The sequence below is a fragment of the Rhinoraja longicauda genome, chromosome 11 (assembly GCF_053455715.1).
Source record: "Rhinoraja longicauda isolate Sanriku21f chromosome 11, sRhiLon1.1, whole genome shotgun sequence".
In the NCBI taxonomy this organism is placed as follows: domain Eukaryota; kingdom Metazoa; phylum Chordata; class Chondrichthyes; order Rajiformes; family Arhynchobatidae; genus Rhinoraja; species Rhinoraja longicauda.
In genome coordinates this window covers 9785928-9791927 of record NC_135963.1, presented here as the reverse complement: position 1 = coordinate 9791927, position 6000 = coordinate 9785928, and positions in this window count along the sequence as shown.

The following is a 6000-nucleotide window of genomic DNA, read 5'->3' as shown; positions in this document are numbered from 1 at the left end:
TGACATGATGTGAAAAATACAGTTTGTTCTGATGTGACAATGGTGTGTTGTCTCTTGGTTTGTTCTGCTCATCATGCCCTTTGAATGCTCCATTCAGCTACTTTGGTGTGGTTGGGTTGAGGGGGCAGTTGTAATTAAAGTACCAATGGATGTAGCTGGACACCACAGCATTGTACCTTGGCATGACTGATATGGGTCAATAAAGTAGCTAGTGCAGGCTCCTTTAAATGTTGCATTAAAATATCCCACGTGACCTCTATTGTCCGTGATAGAAAGGGGATTCAGCCTCAAGTTCAAGAGTAAAGAGTGTAAGTCATATGCACCAGGAGTGGAACAATTGAAATTTTACTTGCTGCAACTTTATGGGCACATTAACACCACAAATAAACAGGACCACAATAATGCTAGCCAAAATACCCAGAGCAACCAATACAAAGTTCAAAATGCACCAAGCCCCCGTTTTTTGCAGACTTCTCTGTAACGGATTTTGGTTATAATGGACGGACCTACCGATTTTCATCACCATACCAGGCTGCCTTTTCTACCCCTGGCCCACACCAGCGTCCTGGCCACTTACATGCCATCACCACTTACTGCCATCACTCCCGGCCCACACTGCTTCCTCGGTTGACACTTTCCTGTACTCCAGCCACCCGCAGACTGCGACCAATGACTCCACCAATCTTTGCCTCAACTCATCTAGATTCCAGGCCCAGTTCTAGACTGAGTCTGAAGAAGGGTTCTGACCCGAAACATCACCTATCCGTGTTCTCCAGGGATGCTTCCTGACCTGCTGAGTTACTCCAGCCTTGAGTAGTGTCCTCGAGTTACAAGGACACTTTTTGTCCTTTCATGCATTATCTAGCATCTGCAGTTCTTTGTTTCTACTACTTATAATCCTTTAGGTAGACACAAAATGCTGGAGTAACTCAGCGGGACAGGCAGCATCTCTGGAGAGAATGAATGGGTGAAGTTTCGTGTTGAGACCCTTCTTCGGACTGATGTCGGGAGGGGGGCGGAACTAAGATAGAATGTAGTCAGAGACAGTAAGACTAGTGGGAGAACTGGGAAGGGGGAGGGGATATAATCCTTTACTCAGTTTATCGCGGACAATCGGCAATATCGGACACCATTGCCCCCCTGTGATACGTTGTAACGAGGGTTTAGTGTAGTTCGGTGCTGAGATAGGGTTATGCTGGGAGGTTCAAGAGCCTGATTCAGCCTCATTTTCTATTACCGATAAATCTCACCTCTGATTCTCGTCAGTGCTTTGTTTTGATGATGCAAATTTAGGTTATGATGGTTTAAGTGAAGCTGGTTAACAAAAATTACATCAGGCTGTTGATCAGCTCGGCAAGTGACCTGAGAAATGGCTAATGCAGTTTAAAGCAAATAGTATGAGCTACTGCATTTTAGGAAGTCAAACTGGGGTAGGACCTTCACAGTGAATGGTAGGACCCTGGGGAGTGTTGTAAATCAGAGGAATCTAGGAGTACAGGTACATTGCTCCCTGAAAGTGGCTTCACAGGTTGATAGGGTGGTAATGAAGGCTATTGGTACATTTCCTTCATCAGTTAGGGTGGTTTGAGTATAGAAGTTGGGACATTATATTACAGTTGTACAAGAGTGGTAAGGCCACATTTGGAGTAATATGTTCAGTTTTGGTTATCCTGCTGACAAAGGATGTCATTAAGCTGGAAAGATTTATGAGGCTGTTGCCAGGACTTAAGGGGCAGAGCTAGAGGGAGACATTGGGCAGGTTAGGACTTTATTCCTTGGAGCACAGGAGGGTAATTTGATAGAGGTATATCACAATAATGATGGGAATAGATATTTTGAATGCTCAGCGTCTTTTACCCAGTATAGGGGGAATAAATAAACCAGAGGACATATGTATAAGGTGAGAGGGGCAAGATTTAGTAGGAACCTTAGAGGCAACTTTTTTCACAAAGAGGGTGGTAGGTATATGGAACGAGCTGCCAGAGGAGGTAGTTGAGGCAGGTACTATAACAGCATTTAAAACACCCTTGGACAGGCAAGGATTAGAGGAATCTGGCAAAACACAGGCCAATGGATAGGAAAGGATTAGAGGAACATGGCAAAACACAGGCCAATGAGACTAGTTTACATGAAGCATTTTGTTTGGCATGAACGAGTTGGACCAAATGGCCTGTTTCTATGCTGCATGACGCTATGACTATTATGTTTTTAGTATTGTAGTATCATTTTCACCATTTAAACCTAGTGTTGTACTGATTCCTACAAATATCTGGAGTAAATCCCATTCTCTTGTTTATTTAAACTCGTTCTTTCCCTGAATACATGGTTTATATTATTGTAGCTGGGACCTGCTGCTGCTCTCGTTTGCTGGTCATTGAAGTGAGTTTACTTTAGAGATCCTCGAGATTTACAGTTCCGAGAGTTGTTTGAATTGGCCAACGTTTGATGGCATATTGTTAATGCCAGTTGAAATGCGATAACAACAGAAACCTAAACTTTTATTGTTCAGTTCACATTTCAATGTTACCCAAACACTGTTTTTGTAAAAATATCACATGTATTGTGTCATCACACAATCACAATCACAATCACAATCACAATAAAACTTTATTAGCCAAGTATGTTTTGCAACATACGAGGAACTTCATTTGCCATACAGTCATAACAATAAAAAGTAACAGGACACACAACATACATTTTAACATGAACATCCACCACAGTGACTCCTCCACATTCCTCACTGTGATAGAAGGTGAAAATAAATTCAATCTCTCCCTTCTTTGTCCTCCAGTGTTGACGGGATGATCTTGACTCCTGTAGCCGGCGGCGAGCCTTCCTCGTCGGGGCGATCAAGCTCCTTCATCGGTGGGGAATCTCAGCTCCCCCACCCCGGCGATCTACCCCGGGTCGGGACCAGTCGAACCTCGTGCAGCTTTTGGAGCTCCCGACCAGTCTCAACCCGAGACTGCGAACTCCTGATGTTAAAGTCCGCAGGCTGCATTGGAGCGTCGATCCCAGGCAAGGGATCGCATGTGGGGTTCAGTAGGTACTGGAGTTACTTCAGATGTCTGTATCGGACCTAAAACATATTTCCACATCCAATGCACATTTGTAATGAGATGAAATATTATTTAAACAAAATAAAAATCAAGAACTTATAAAATTGGCACAATGTAGTGATTTCCACCATTATACATATATCACCAATCATGTAAAAACTAGCCATAGCATAGAGCAATAAAGTGCTGGTTCAGTGTGCAATTTCCTTCATATTTCTCAGTTTTCCTGCTCCATCTGACGGGGTTTCCCAATGCTAACCTCTGCGGAGAGGGAGGGAAATCAGGTGGCTACACCAAGGGCATCCTCCCTTGTGTAATATTTAGCAGCTGGTTTTATGAAGCCTTTGGCAGAACTGTAGAAATATCCAACCCCCCAACTCCCCAACCTTTGGCTGGGGTTGTTTGGAGCCACAAGGTATCTGGAGGAAATCAAGGAAACAAAATAGTTATAAATATGAAACAGGATATATAAAACCTGCTTCCAACTAACATTGTCAAAATTCTGAAAATACTGTTTATCAGTAAAAAAGGTTGTCCAGACAGCTGTAAACTTGATTTGCAACACCCAATGTGAATTCCCTGAAGGGAATATAACCATTCACAGATACATTGATTTGTAAGTCTAAAGTCCTGACCAGCCATATGGAACTGATTAATTTTACTTTTTATGAACTGCAGGGTTTCATTGTCATGCAAAAACATTAAAATACAAATATATAACAATGCTGCTTTTGTTCTGATTGCTTCAAAAATTCCTTGGGTTAGATGAAAGTGTTATTGTTGAGGACGGTTATTAACATCCTCTTGATACCCCTCACAGATTCTGTTTGCACAAATTTCTGTATGCAAATAATGACCTCTTATAATTGGTTGCTGTAGAGTCACTGGCAGGCTGACATTTTAGGAGGACAGATGTGTGTAGCTAATTCAGCACGAGCCGGGTCCCATTAGTTTCTGGAGAAGAGTGGAACTTGTTATGCTCCTCATTTGGTCGTGCCAATTAGGAGACACAGTTCATTCTGCAAGCTGATACTGGCTGAATGTTTTCTATGAACAGGACTATTTATATTCAGTCCAGCATGAAAAAAAGATGCTGACTCCATCATTTCCAGTGATTATGTTTTAGGTATTTAAATGCCCTCCTGCAAAGTGATAATGATCTCTCGCAGAATTTCCCATTTTTATAAAGTTTATTTGAGCTGGTGCCTGCATCTTTAGATTGGAAGGGGTGGAGGTGGAGGAAGAGGAAGAGGAAGATGAAGGGGGGGGGGGGGGGGGGGGTGGGGGTAGGTGGTGGAGGAAAGGGGGGAGTGTGGAAGTGGTGGAGGAAAGGGAGGGCGGGGCAGGGGGAGCGTGGTGTCAGAAACCTCCTCTCCCCAAATTAGGAGGAAATACTCTGCCTTCAGAAGTTTGGATTTTCTTCATTGTATTAATGCCCATAGAAATATGTCACTGTCGCACAAACAATAAAGTAATTTTAAACAAAAACGTTATCATGGACAATTTGGCCTCAAATAACAGAATAAAGAAACTATTTCCTCTTTAGGTTTACAGCCAGATGTGGAAATAAACACAGTAATAGTCCTGAGTATTACATTTGAACCATCAGGTTACAGTACATATGCAAGCTATCTTGGTGAACAGTGAGCCTTTTGTTCCTTTCTTGCAGGCAAAATACATTTGTTTGCCTGAAAAACCATCAGAGCTGATGCAAATGGTTAGTACTGTTACTTGATTAATGATGAAAATAAGCAATCATCGTCACCCTGTGCCATCATCCTACAATCTAACTCCAGATCAATATATTAAATAAAAGTGCTTTCATTTATCACACATCAACAAATAGCCAGGATAGAAGTAGCTTCATTTATCAGAAATTGTTTAATACTAATATGTCCTAATTTGTTACAAGTGCTAATATTAACTAGAGAAGCTTTCCATGTGCTACAACCGCATGTATTCCTGCAGAACCTCTCACTTATCCCACATTAGTCTGCTCAAAATTGGGGCCTCAAGGTGCTGTGGAGTCTCGAGTGCACCAAGCCAAGGGCACTCTGTAAAATCTCTTCCTGGCGAGAGCCTACTAATGTACAAGGCTTTCCAAAATTTCCATTTTAATTTAAGCACTGAAGCCAAATGTCTTCTAGAATATATGCACTATTTACGAAATTAGGAAGAAAAGGATAAACTGTTACTGGAACCATAGCATTGAGTGGCCAGGACTTTCTTCTGTGAAAGTCATTGGCTTATCATGTTCCCAGCATTGTGATCTAAGTTGGACAGTAAAGATACACAGGAAGAGAGAAAGCTACTACAAAGGGGGAGCTGGTTACTTTAAATTGGAGACTTCAATGTTCATGCCATTGGTTGTAGACTCTACAGGTGGAATAGAAGGTGCTGTGCTTCTGGTTTGTGGAGGAGGTTGAAGGGAGACATGTTGGTGTGGAAATGGGCAGAGGAATTTAAATGGATCCTCTCACACACGCCCTTCTTCTCAACAAACCCCACCGCCAGCCCCCATCACCCAGTTTCTACCCTGTTGACTCACATCATCTATCCATGACCATACAGTTCCCTCACTGGGTTACCTCTCTACCCCCCCCCTCCCCCCACCTACCTGCCACACACACACATTGTTCCAATCTGTCGCCTTATTTCCATTATTTGGTTCCATTCTTCACCTCTCTTTCTATCAGATTCCATCAACTGCAGCCCTTTGTTGCCTCCAGCTGTCACCTTGCTATTTCCACCTCTTCCCCCTCATTTTCTTTTACTAATTCCCCTTGACTCTTACATTCCAGATGAAGGGTCTCAAAACGAAACATCGACAGTCCATTTCCCTCCACGGGTGTTGCCTGACCCACTGAGTTCCTCCAGCAGATTATCTGTTGCTCCAAAAATGTGCAGATTCATAGGGGTCAATTGACCACTTTAAAATACC